The sequence below is a fragment of the Kogia breviceps genome, chromosome 6, assembly GCF_026419965.1.
Source record: "Kogia breviceps isolate mKogBre1 chromosome 6, mKogBre1 haplotype 1, whole genome shotgun sequence".
Classification (NCBI taxonomy): domain Eukaryota; kingdom Metazoa; phylum Chordata; class Mammalia; order Artiodactyla; family Physeteridae; genus Kogia; species Kogia breviceps.
This window is the reverse complement of record NC_081315.1, coordinates 7,949,434-7,963,751: the sequence shown is the minus strand read 5'-3', so window position 1 is coordinate 7,963,751 and position 14,318 is coordinate 7,949,434. Positions and strand designations below refer to the sequence as shown.

General features: G+C 41.1%; 1 protein-coding gene across 6 annotated transcripts in view; it reads left to right on the top strand.

Annotated features, from left to right (window-relative positions):
* ABCG2 (ATP binding cassette subfamily G member 2 (JR blood group)) overlaps window positions 1-14,318 on the top strand; it is a 142,827-nt gene that overhangs the window by 82,294 nt on the left and 46,215 nt on the right. The window lies entirely within an intron of this gene.

The following is a 14,318-nucleotide window of genomic DNA, read 5'->3' as shown; positions in this document are numbered from 1 at the left end:
TAAATACTTATTAAAAATAATACTGGAGAAGTTAGAACAATACAGAAAAACATACGGCCAACTAATGAGATTGTAAATCTAGCCAACAGGTTAAAAAAAATACCTGTAATGTTGCCTCATTTTATTTTTTTGCCCAATAGTAGAAATATAAACGCTCATTACACTTTCAGGAAAAAAAAAAAAAGATTCATAGTAACAAATGTATACTGGTCATCTTTGTTCCAGACCCTGGGCATTCAGCAAGAGCTCCCATAGGAGACAAATTCTTTTGCATCAAAATGGTATGAAAATACACTGAACAGCCAAAATCAATTTCTGCATTATCCATATTAAGCATTCAAGAACATTTGAGGCAAGCATAAGTGTTACAGATGGAAAGTAAAATGCACCAAGAGAAGAGTCACCATGGGGGGGGCAGGAAGCACATTAGAATAGATGTGGACAGCAAATTAAAGTTACGCCTTGGAAGCTAAAATAAAAAGGGACCGATCCGTCACATAGTTCAGTGAGGACAAAGACAGGAAATACATGAGATCCTTAGAGAAGGTTTTCCTGGCATCTGCTTCTGAGGCAAACGTCTTGTGTCACAGAAGGATGCAGAGGAGACTGGAGGGTGGTGGTGGGAGAGTCTAGTGCCCATCCCATAGCACATGCCAGTGGTGCATTTTCTAGGACTGCCTGCTGTAGTTGTGATTTTCCTTACCGGAAGTATTATGAGAAACGCCTGTAGGTTGCTAAGCCCCTGTGGTCACACGTGCTGCTGTTTGATAGTTTGGGCTTATTTGGGAGTAAGTCTAGATTTTATAGAGGGATAGGTGGACCTCATGTCTTCAGATACTCTGTATTTCTCTCTCTAGCTTTTTTAAAAAAAATATTTAATTAATTTATTTTTGGCTGCGTTGGGTCTTGGTCGCTGCGCGTGGGCTTTCTCTAGTTGCGGCGAGCGGGGGCTATTCTTCGTTGAGGTGCGCGGGCTTCTCATTGCGGTAGCTTCTCTCGTTGCAGAGCACGGGCTCTAGGCACGTGGGCTTCAGTAGTTGTGGCTCGCGGGCTTAGCTGCTCCACGGCATGTGGGATCTTCCCGGACCAGGGTTCGAACCCGGATTCTTAACCTCTGTTCCACGAGGGAAGCCCCCCTCTCTAGCGTTTCTGACAGCAGTTTGGCAGCAGTTGAAGGTTATATCAAGTGGGAAGTTTTATTCTCTGTTGCTTATTGGGGTTATAGGTTAGGGTTGAGGGGTTTTTTAAATGAAAATTAAAGAACTTGAATGGCCATCCTCTCTATAGGATATAGGATATTATAGGTCTACAGGAAGCTAAAGTTTATCTTTAAAAAAAATCAGTTCCCGGGGCTTCCCCGGTGGCGCAGTGGTTGAGAGTCCGCCTGCCGGTGCAGGGGACGCGGGTTCGTGCCCCGGTCCGGGAAGATCCCACGTGCCGCGGAGCGGCTGGGCCCGTGAGCCGTGGCCGCTGAGCCTGCGCGTCTGGAGCCTGTGCTCTGCGACGGGAGAGGCCGCAATAGTGAGAGGCCCGCGCACCGCAATGAAGGGTGGCCCCCGCTCGCCACAACTAGAGAAAGCCCTCGCACAGAAACGAAGACCCAACACAGCCAAACATACATACATAAAAATAAATAATAAAATAAATAAAAATAAATATAAAATATATAAATATATAAAAATAAAAATAAATAAATAAATAAAAATACAATTTAAAAAAAAATCAGTGCCCACTTCAGTCCAGGATGTGAACCAAGAAACTGTCTAGCTGAATTGGGCCTCCTAGTTTCGTGTTTTTTTCCCCACCAGCAGTTTTATGAGATGTAACTTATGAGAGCGTATCATTGAGTTCACACCTGTTTCAAGTGTACACAGTCTGTGCAGGCATCACCCGTTCGTCACCCTCTCCCCGAGAAACCCATTAACACTCCCCCTGTCCCACCACAGTGCCCTCGCCCCCTCTTGTTTTTCGGAAGCCGGTAGTCTCCTTCACTAGGAGGCTGTTAGAAAGTGGACGTCTAATCTTTGAGCCACACAGTTAGCTTGTTTATAGAAATAAATAAAACATCCAGAGAATCGTAGCATTGAAAGTAGTGTTCTGTCGTTTAAACGGGGTTGGTGGGTGTGGGTAAAGCAGAAATGGTGCCCTCATCCCAGTTTCAAGGAAGAAGTTTTGTTTTCGGCGAGAAGGGTGGAAGGAAGTCTTGGCAAGGTCAGAAACCCCGTTGAAAACGCTGCTCGCTAGCTCAGTCCCTTTGGGCTTGCAACTGAAAAGACCGGTTACCCTTTTTTTTAGAGAGAGAGTTGTTTTTTTTTCTTTAATTTTATTTATTGATGGCTGCGTTGGGTCTTCATTTCTGTGCGCGGGTTTTCTCTAGCTGCGGCGAGCGGGGGCTACGGGGCGCGGGCTTCTTATCGCGGTGGCTCCTCTTGTTGCGGAGCACGGGCTCTAGGCACGTGGGATCAGTAGTTGCGGCTCGAGGGCTTCAGAGCAGAGGCTCAATAGTTGTGGTGCATGGGCGACGAGGGCTCAAAACCCGTGTCCTCTGCGTTGGCAGGCGGATTCCTAACCACTGCGCCACCAGGGAAGTCCAGACCTGTTACTCTTTAGAACAAGGTTTGGCTGGAAATTAGTGCTTAGGCCCAGGTAGCATTAGGTAGTTCTCTTGTCGTTTCACAGGCATTGAGTTTTTGCCCGGAGGCATAAAAATGGAAGTCTCTAGAAAGCAGCAGGCCCTATGATCTCTTTCTGAAGACACTTGAGCTGAGTGTCTCACCAGGAAAGAGTCATTAGGCTCTGCCTGAGAGGTACCCATACCTCGGATGCTTTTGCACAGGATGTCTGCCTCTTCTCTCTTTTTTTTTTTTTTTGCAGTTCGCTGGCCTCTCGCTGTCGTGGCCTCTCCCGTTGCGGAGCACAGGCTCCGGAAGCGCAGGCTCAGCGGCCACGGCTCACGGGGCCCAGCCGCTCCGCGGCACGTGGGATCCTCCCGGACCGGGGCGCGAACCCGCGTCCCCTGCATCGGCAGGCGGACTCTCAACCGCTGCGCCATCAGGGAAGCCCGTCATTTTCTACTTTTGATGAAGTCTCGTCATCTCTCTGGGCCACAGTTTCTTCATGGGACCAGAGAATATATGAGTTCGAATGGGAGAGGTCTGATTTTCTTTGAGTCCACAAGTGGAATATGGGTTACGTAAACGTGCCAGAATAGTTCTACAGGCTGCCAGGTGTACTGAGAACACTCAGTATTCTTATCTGACCCATCAGTGAAGGGTTCTGCAAACCAGCCGTGTACTTTGTTTTAGAAATCTTTCTGATACACCTTTCTCCTGTTTCATAACACGGGGAGACTGCTACATGTCTTTCCAGGATATCTCATATGATAGTTACCTCAAATAAAACACATGTGCTTCAGGAACTGTAAAGTCATGGGCTAACTGTGGTTAAAAACCTAATTTCAGTCGTACCTTAAGTCTGATAGCGCTGCTATTATCATGCCAAGCAGTTTACTCCTTCCGTCTGGAATGCAAGCTGTGAGCACAGTCCGTCTGACGTGTGCAATGTTGATTTACGCCTAGTTATTACTAGCAGCCTAGGGCCAGGTGACTCATTCGGGTTGCTACAGTGTAGATCCATCCTTGCTACTTTTAGCTCTTTCCTGGAGCTACAAACCCCTCACTGTGTTCTGATTTCATCCTTAGATTATATACCTTCCCTCTCCCCCAGTGGGATGTGTTCTATCTTGCTTCCTAGGGGAAGCAAGCAAAAATTCAAGGGGTTTGAATTTTTCGACAAAAATCAAATTGCTGTTCTCCTCTCCCTCCACGTTATAAACATTGAAAAATATTGGGGTTATTTCATTACTTATTTTAATTTTTTATTTTGGAATTATTTTTAGACTTACTGAAATGTTGCAAAAAAAAAAAAAAATGGTACAGGGAGTTCCTGTAACGTCTTAGGTAAACTGCAGTACCACTGTCGAAACTAATGGATTAACATTGGTAAATGCTATTAACTAAACTATCGACTTACTTGGATCTCATCGGCTTTTCACTATCCTTTTTCTGTTCAGGATCCAGCCCGGGAGCTCACATTGCATCTGATTGTTGTGTATCATTAGTTTCCTCCAAACTGTGACAACTCGTCAACCTTTTCTGTTCTGTTGTTTCTCCTGACCTCGGCACTTCCGAAGCATACTGTTCAGTTCTTTTGTAGAATGTCCCTCAGTTAGTACTCAGTATTTTCTCATGACGGGATTGAAGCTATCCATTTTGGGAAGAAATACTAGAAGTAATCCCAGTGCATCGTAGCAGAGGTACACGATGTCTTATGACTGATGTAGACCTTGGTTAGGTGCTGTTTGTCAGGTCCCCGACGGAAAGTAATCATTTTTCCTTTTGTATTTAGTAGATATCTTGGGAGAGAAACTTGGACCATGCAAATATCTTGTTTCTCCTTAAATCTTTTTTTTTCTTTTAAAATTTATTTTATTTATTTATTTTTGGCTGCATTGGGTCTTCGTTGCTGTGAGCGGGCTTTCTCTAGTTGCGGCGCGTGGGCTTCACATTGCAGTGGCTTCTCTTGTTGCGTGTAGAGCACGGGCTCTAGGCACACGGGCTTCAGTCGTTGTGGCTCGCGGGCTCTAGAGTGCAGGCTCAGTAGTTGTGGCACACGGGCTTAGTTGCTCCGCGGCATGTGGGATCTTCCTGGACCAGGGCTCGAACCTGTGTCCCCTGCGTTGGCAGGCGGATTCTTAACCACTGAGCCACCAGGGAAGCCCCTCTCCTTAAATCTTTATTCACTAGTTTTAGCATCCATTGGTGGAACTTGATGTACATGGTACTGTGTTTTTCTAATGGTGATTTAAAAATAGTTTTTCTCATTCCTTTGATGTTTATTAATGAGAATTCTTCTGTAAGGAAGAGCTGTTCCTTCACCATTTATTTGTTCAACTATTTTTATCAGTACAGACTCATGGATATTTATTTTATTATATAGGTTATAATCCGATACTGTCATTATTTAATTTGCTGCTCAAATTGTTCCACCTTTGGCTCCTGGGAGCTCTTCTTTCAGGTTGGGTCCCTGTGCCCTTTTGACATACCACCTCCCTATCCCCGTTTTTTAAAAAGCATTTCCTTACTTTCTGGTATCATGAAATGCTCCAGGCTCATTTTTGTATTTTCCATGCATCAACCATTTCTCCAAGGCACTCTGCTTCCTTGTTTTGGAGGCGGTTATAAGAAACCAAGATGTGGGTACTAGGTGTGTTGCTGGGAGTTGCTTTGATATTTTTAAGTTGCATAGATTTCTGACCTAGCAAATGCATCTCTACAAGGCAAGTAATGCCTTACATTTCAAACACTCTAGAGGCCCTGATTGTATTTGCCAATTTGGGTTCAGTCTCTTGTGGGAAAGAAATGAAATTGGCAGGGTTTAGAGCTTTAAAATTTCCCACTTTTTCCTCAAGTGATGACCCGTAAGTGCTTACAAAACAATGAACACATTATTTTTTTTTTTTCAGGCTCTGATAAGAAAGTAGGATTTTTTTTAGCTTATTAACTTATTTAAATTATGTCCCGACCAGTGGCTGAATGTATGTGAAGGGCAGATATGTAGAGATCATATCTTTTTTTAAAAAAATTTTATTGAAGTATGGTTGATTTTACAACGTTGTGTTAATTTCTTATGTACAGCAAAATGTCTCAGTTTTGTGTGTGTGTATATATATATGTATGTATATATTCTTTTTCATATTCTTTATTCCATTATGGTGTGTCACAGAATATTGAATATAGTTCCCTGTGCTATACAGTAAGACCTTGTTGTTATCCATCTTATGTATAATAGTTTGCCTCTGCTAATCCCAGACTCCCATTCCTTCCCTCCCCTATGCCCCCTCCCCCTTGGCAACCACAGGTCTGTTCTCTATGTCTGTGAGTCTGTTTCTGTTTCATAGATACGTTGGTTTGTATTGTATTTTAGGTTCCACATATAAGTGATATCATATGGTATTTGTCTTTCTCTTTCTGACTTACTTTGCTTAGTATGATAATCTCTAGGTCCATCCACGTTGCTGCAAATGGCATTATTTCATTCTTTTTTTTTGTTTTTTTTTGGTTTTTTTTTTTTGCGGTACGCGGGCCTCTCGCTGTTGTGGCCTCTCCCGTTGTGGAGCACAGGCTCCGAATGCGCAGGCTCAGCGGCCACGGCTCACGGACCCAGCCGCTCCACGTCGTGTGGGATCTTCCCGGACTGGGGCACGAACCCACGTCCCCTGCATCGGCAGGTGGACTCTCAACCACTGCGCCACCAGGGAAGCCCTATTTCATTCTTTTTGATGGTTAATATTCCACTGGATACATATACCATTTTATCTTCTTTATCCATTCATCTGTTGATGGACATTTAGGTTGTTTCCATGTCTTGGCTGTTGTAAATAGTGCTGCTTTGAACATAGGGGTACATGTATCTTTTCGAATTATAGTCTTGTCTGGGTATATACCCAGGAGTGGCATTGCTGGATCATATCGCAACCCTATTTTTAATTTTTTGAGGAACCTCCATACTGTTTTCCATACTGGCTGCACCGAAAAAAATTTCTTTTTAACTTTCAGTAATCATATCGGTGATGGTAGCATTAATACTGTATTACTCTGAAATTATTATGTATGTAATATGCAATAAAACAAAGAAATAATTATGAGATATTCAGATTCTATCATCTCCCGAGTCCTGAGAATCATTATTCTTTGTGTGGAAGAAAGAAGACACAGATATAATACAAAAGTGGTTATGTGCAGACCCCATCGTCTTGAATTCAAATCAGAAGTGCCAGTCAGTATATATTCATGTTATGGACATCTGTTCATATCACTTTTTTTGGGCAGAAGTTAAATGCCTTTATTTATTTTTAACACACATTAACCATATGCTCTAGAAGCCAGGTTGGGTGACAGAGTGAAATAAGATATTTCTTTTTTTTTTTAAAGGGCAAAGATTTTATTTATTTATTTATTTATCTTTAAGGGCTTATTAATGCCCTTTTTTTAAAAAAAAAAATCTTTATTGGAGTATAATTGCTTTACAATGGTGTGTTGAGATCCTATCTTTCAGATGTGCAAAATGTCTTCAAATGAATTGTGAGGCCCTGCCCGCCTCCCCACCTTCTACCCCCCGCCATCTTGGGGCAAGCCGTTGAGCCTACTTTCTCATTCTGAAAAGAAGGGTTTTAGGCAAGATCTTCATTTCTCTTGTCTTTTTGTGTGCTCAGAGGACCCCTTAATATCCAGAAGATTTGGACACTCTCCCTGTATTTTAGTTATAATTTTAGTGTCTGTTGATTGAGTTCACAGTGATAAAAAGATTCAGTTAAATTTCAGATCCATATTTATGTTAATCATGCTAGCTTACTTTTGATATTGAAATTTATTTACTCAATTAAACTTTATTTTAATCTTAGCCAGTCCTGACCGTGTACAGAGCTCTTTTCTCAGGGTTCCATTTACACATACCTTCTGTAACTTTCTTTTTACTTTCAGATTTTGTGCTGTGCTTTTCCTTTCTTTCTCTCTCTCCAGGACAAAATTACTCTCTTATCCCTCAACAAAATGTGTTTCCACTTTATATACCTTTTTTCCTTTCATACAAAGATGTTTTCCTTACCAATTTTAGTTGTCTCAATTACATATATTAACCAGAATTCTAATCTTTTAAAAACCTTAATTCCTAGTGAAAACTAAGAAATAAGCAATTATAAACTGTCTTTCACGTTATTATTCTATAGATTGGCAAAATCACAAATACTGTTTATGATTTCTAAAAAATATGTGCTTTTTTAATAGAAAATTTTTCAGTGTGACATCAAACATTTTTATTAATAAACCTAAGTATCTTTAGTTTCTCCGTAAAAGGCAGCCTATGTTGAGTAACGTTTCAGTATCTTATTTTATTTGGGAAAGATCTAGACATTTAATAAATTTCCATCATTTAACTTAGCAAAACTCTGAAGTTTTAAGTCACCAAAAATCTGGAGAAACTATTTTTTAAGTAGACATACCATAAAACATAATTATTCTTAAAGAATTTACCTAAAAGCTCTTACCCCATTTATATCTATTGAATTACAGTTATGTTTAGATTACCCATGAAAACTTCGTGAGACATTAGACCAAGTCAGCCATCATTTCAAGATATTTTTCTTGATGAATTTAACAGAGATAATATGATCTATTTAACTTTTAGTAAACCTAGGTGCAATAAAAGTAAGACATCTCTTTATTAATTAAACCAACAAATTTAAACTTTAAAACTGGATATTAACTTAATATTGAATATTTCCCAGATCACATGAACTTGAAATTTGGGTTAGTTTTTTATTGTATTTAAAAATACTCAATTTGTAAGTGCTTACTTTTAAGTCAATTAAATACAGGTCTTTTATAAAGTTAATTTTGATAATATCATCTGGAGGTATGGACATATCATATGTATAATGTACACACGGACATATAAACAGACATAGAGATCTTATAGCTTCATTTCAAAACTTAGTCATGAATCAGTTATTACTTTATAAACTTACTAGTTTAGTGGAGGGAAGGGGGTTCAGGTTCTACCTGATTGAGCTGACTAGGCTCAGTCTCAGGTCCTCGTGGGCTGTACTTACATTAATGATTTGTAGAGATTTGCAAGACAAAGACAGTTGCTTTTAATTCCCCAGAGAACTGGTCTGCCATGATATTGAAAGATTGATTTGCCCAACTACATTTTCTTTAATTTGCTTTTTTATATCAGTAAGATTTCCAACTACACTGAAAATCAAGAGTTCTGTGTTCTAGAACTTTAGGGTTCAATCAATCTATCATGCCTTCCAAACTTTGCATAGGGCCTTCAACAAAGGCCCTCAGATTCTGAGTGTACAAATTAAACCCAGAGCAATTTACCCTAGGGGCAAAAAACCCCCCACAAACCTCCATTATTGTTTTTATTAGTCCCTGAATATTAGCTCCCAGTTTTATTTCATATTGTGTGGGCTCAGATAACCTTATTGATTTTCCTTAGTATGTTTAATCCATATTGCCTGAGGGGCAGATTTATATGCCCTATCTTATACCAGGCAAGGGAAGCCTTCCCCAGTGAGACCTAATGTTTATCCCATAATATAATTGGTAGAAGAGATGTAACCATCTTACATAAAGCCCATTCAAGTATACCAACTTTTATAAACATTCATCTCAATTCTATCAACTCTTATATCTTTAATTTGAGCCTCCATTAAGACCCCATCAACTAGGCTTGGTCTTACAAGGAGTCCCAGTGTCTACTTAAAAGAAATGCACAACATGAGTGTTGGAGTTAAGTTTTATTTGGGGCAAAATGAGGACTGCGGCCCGGTAGACAGTATTCCATAGAGCTCTGAGAAACTGCTCCAAAGAGGCGGAGGTGGGGGTGGGGGTGCAGGAGGTCAGTGTAGATGTGATTTTGGTGAAGGGGGAGTACATGCAATGAAGCACGTATGTTCAGTAGAAGGTTGCTGCTAGTCACAAGCAGACGTCGCCATGAAGGGTTTGGGTGCTTTTCTAGATATGAGGAAATACAAGAATTGTGCTCATAAAATCGGCCCCTGAAAATATCTAACTCTCTGAAGACCTGTTCTGCTAGTTTTTCCCAGAGCACAGAGGGCTTCCTTTCTGCTCTCCGCCCTGAACTCCTTTCAGGGGGTGTTGGAGGTCAGCAGCTGCGGCTGTACATGATTTAATCCTTGTAGGGGTAGTTGGCAAGTGCCAATTTGTTGTTGACCCTAGAAACCGTTCTTTTTATCCCCCGACCATTTTATCTATTTTTGTGTAAAAGGCTTTGGGGTCCCCCGCTGAGGAGTTGAGCCAACTTGACTAAATTGGCCTGTTGCTCCAAGCAATTGCTGGTCACTGTATCTCAGTGTAATTTTCTAGCAGACGTGGACCCTTTTTGTTTTTAAGTCTTTATGGAATTTGTTACAATATTGCTTCTGTTTTGCTTTTGGTTTTTTGGCCTTGAGGCGTGTGGGATCCTAGCTCCTTGACCAAGGATTGAATCTGGGGTGGAACCCGTACCCCCTGGATTAGAAGGCAAAGTCTTAACCACTGGACCACCAAGGAAGTCCCCAGCAGCCTTTTAAATACATGTATGTTGTAAACTGGGGTAAATAGGGTAGACTTGTTTGGGGCTCTTTAGTATTGGAGACCAACGGGGGTCCCTTTGGCCATCCAACCTCAGTGTTGTATCAAAACATTTATTTTAATCTCATTAACGTGTGTTTTATTTATCCCATTTCTTAACCATCTAGAGATTTTTATCCTTTTAGGATAAGTCCCTTTAAAATTTCCACCTTGTTGGGAAGACATCTCTAGACTTTCCCCTCAGTTTCTTATTCTCTTGTTAATCAACCTGATTAACAATTAATCTAATGCTTATATTAGCATCTGTAAGACCCATTGAGGGAAAACTGACCACAGATGCAGCTTCCCAAACTGCTTTTTGTTGTTGCTGTTTATTTGTTTTAAACTAAGGGAGTTGTTAAGGTTAGCCGTTATATTTTTTTGTATTTACTTTCTGCTTTGGTCTTTTCATGGGTACCAGTAAAACAGCTGTTTACAGTGAGAGCCCTCTAAAAATTTACCAATTTAGGAGTGCCTCCAATTTAAAAGATCCATTGTCTGGCCATTGTCAGAGCTCTCAAAACACGGGGGGGGGGGGGGGGGGGGAGGGGAAAGGCATAAGAAGATCAGGAAAGACCCAGGGAGAGAAATGCAAATTCCTCCTAGAGGGGCTTTTGTTCCTTTAAGGTTGGAATTCTGAAAAGATGTTTTACCAAGCTGGCCTTTTGTAGCTGCACACACAGCTAGAATGTTTTTAGTTAATTAATTTTGGAATGTTAAAAGAATGAATTGGGGTTCTTTTGACATTCATTTTGGTAGAATAATCCCAATTTGGCCATTTTTAGGGTGAGATTTCCTTTAATTCCCAACTAAGCAGGTACTCGTAGGAATAAATTCTGTATGTGTATGTTGCAGCAAAAATAGAAATGAAGTTTTTCCTCTCCTTGTATGAAGTTTTTCCTCTCCTGAGAACAAGGAAAGTAAAGGGGACAGTGAACAGGCCAGAGAAGAAACATAAGCTGGCCTGAAAGAGTTCATCACTCCTTGTCTTATTTTAACTGTTATAATCTGTAGTGTCTGTAACTACACTGGTACTTCGCAAAGCTAACTATCATGCTCTGACCCTATGTCAATTACACCCTGCCTCTGTCACCCCTGACTCTGTGTGAGTTCCATCCTGCGGGGTCACTCCCTAACTTCTTGTACATTCCCTGCGCTCCCTGGCCGCAAACCAACCCCTGTAGCTTTTGCATTTCAGAAAGAAGGTCGTGCAGGCCAATAAACCAGAGACAGAAGGACCCAATTACCAGGCCGCCTGAAGCCACGATGACTGTTTTGAAATAATGCAAGGAGAAAAAGAATGCAGGACCTTCACTACTTTGATCCTTATCATATATACCACAGACTGCGAGCCCCCCGCGTATGAAATCTTCTCCGATTCCCTGGTGGTGGTGGAGGGGAGGAGGGGCACAGTGTTTGGAGGCACTAGCCCCCTGTGTCCCCTCTTGGCTTAGCAAAGAAGTAAAGCCACTTTTTTCTCTTTTCTCCTAAATTCTGTCTCCGTATTCCTATTCGGCACTGGCGTACAGAAGCCGAGATTTCGGCAATAAATACACTATCACTTCGGCCACAAATACATAATATCTTCCCAGTGTCTCTCAACCGTGGTATATGGCTCACATCTTTTTTTTTTTTTTTTTTTTTTTCTTTTTTGCGGTACGCGGGCTTCTCACTGTTGTGGCCTCTCCCGTTGCGGAGCACAGGCTCCGGACGCGCAGGCTCAGCGGCCACGGCTCACGGGCTTAGTTGCTCCGCGGCACGTGGGATCTTCCCGGAGCAGGGCTCCAACTGTGTTCCCTGCGTTGGCAGATGGATTCTTAACCATTGCGCCACCAGGGAAGCCCTGAGACATTGTATTTTTAAAATTTTGTAATTATTACTGTAAGTATTTTGTTTCGTCTTAGAGTAATATATTGTTCCATATTAGTGTTAGAAATAAGTTTGTTTTTTTGGTGTAATGTGCTTCATTCAGCTGGATGGTGTACCTTAGTTATGTCTGCTAATCTCTTGAGTTGTGACACATGAATAACTAAGACCCTGTTGTCTTCCTGAGGAGGATCATTAGAATCCTAGTGAGGAACCCAGCACCTCCGAGCAGTGTGTGAATCACGAACTTAAGCCCATCACAGTGAAGGCAAACTCGGTCTGCACACACTTCTAAAATTGTGATTGTATTTATAAACTTTAGCCCTCTATCTTGGATGGATGGATAGATGGACAGGCATGGATAATCTTTCTTGGGTACTTTAGTTCCAGTTGGTGCCTTTTATTAGCAGAAAATCTCACAAAAATTTTGTATGAATGTCTATCTTGAGCCAGTGACCTATTTACATTCAAGTGGTATGTTAATTTGATTCTCTTAATGAGCCTTGGGAGAGGGTTAGAAAGTATCTTTGGTGGCTGAACATCAAATGGGGATGGAGGCCGGAGAAGCAATTGCTCGCATCAGACTGGCACAGTTTGGCTTTTGAAGGCATGGGGGATGGCTTAAGAGATCGTAAAGTCAAGATGTCAGGTCTCCAGATTACTTGTACCTTGAGCCTTATCTTTCACTGCTTTAAGAGAGTAGGATTTTAGCGAATTATTACCATTCATTGTGTTCACAGATTAAAGCTCAGCCCTTCTAATTTCCTGGGACCAGTCTCTAAGTGATTTCCTACTTTTGCAGTTTCCAAGATTGAATAGTGTTTTAAGTGTGACAGCAATAGAGCAGTTTGGGGGTACAGGAACAATTACAGATTATTTTGGTTTGGGGGCAGTTCTACTATGATATTCTCAGGCATGGTTTTCTTGTATGTATCCTGCTTTGGTGTTCCTAGAGCTTTTTCAATCTGTGGCTTGATACTTTCATCAGTTTTGGAAAATGCGTGGCCAGTATTTCTTCAAATATTGATGCTGCTCCATTGTTCTCTCTCCTCCAGGTCTCCAGTTACATGTATGCCAGACCTTTTTCTCCACATCTCATATGTTTCTTAGCTCTTTTATGTAGTATAAAAGCCTACTTTTTCTGTCTGGAGTTGTTTTGTTTTTGTTTTCTTTTCCATATGGTGACGTGGAATTTTCATACACTCTCTACAATCTGTATGTTTTCTACATACCAGCCTCCCAGTTCACTCATTCTTTCCTCATCTGTGTCTAAACTGCTAATAAACTCATCTATTGATTTTTTAAAAAAAATACAGGTTCTGGTTCTTTGGTGGTAGTCTATCTTTTCATTTATTTTCTTAGCTGTATCACTCAGTTATTTTAACGCAGATGTCTGATGACTCCAATCTGTAATATCTATGGGTCTATTTCTATTTTCTTGTTTTGGAACATTAGGTCTTATTTTCTGGCATGCTTGGTAATTTTTGATTGAAAATTTGGACGATAATAAGTTTCAGAGTGATTTAAGTTTCTTACAGCAAAGTATGAGTGGATCACTTTGATTGAGTAGAAGCTGGTCTATTTCCAGGTCATAGGCCTACTGGGATCTCAGAAACTTCCGGTTTTCAATTGGTAGGCTCACAGCTCCAAACTTGATCTCCCTAACACTGAGAGGCTACTTAAATATTTGTTCAGCTTTTTGGCCTCTAGCAGCTTCTTTCTGCCTGGTTTTCCTGAGTTTTGCCCCAGGTATGTGCAATTTGCCTCAGGGGGAAAGGGCACAGAATGCTGGCTGTGCCTTCACCTTCCCTCCTTTCCAAGAATTTGGCTGCTCAAGCCCTGGCTGCTTTGCTTGCTCTCATTAGAGAGCACTCTTCAAAGAGTTACATCTTATATTTTGTCTACTTCTACAGTTGTCCTTAGGAGAATGATTGGTTTGGACCAGCTACTCTACCATAGCCAGAGAGAAAGTTCTTCATGGATTATTTTGACTTTTAAAACTTAAAACTAGTTTTATGGAAGTTTCACATTTCAAACCTGTTTCACAAGCTGTTAAATTCACTTTAAGGTCTTACTCTAAATCCTTTAAAGGCGCCTTTTAAAATTTATTTAATGAAATATTTTAAACTTCATTTATAAATTTTTTACTGATTTTATTTATTTGGTTCCACTGGGTCTTAGCCGCGGCATGCGTGTGGGATCTAGTTCCCTGACCAGGGATTGAACCCGGGCCCCCTGCACTGGGAGCGTAGA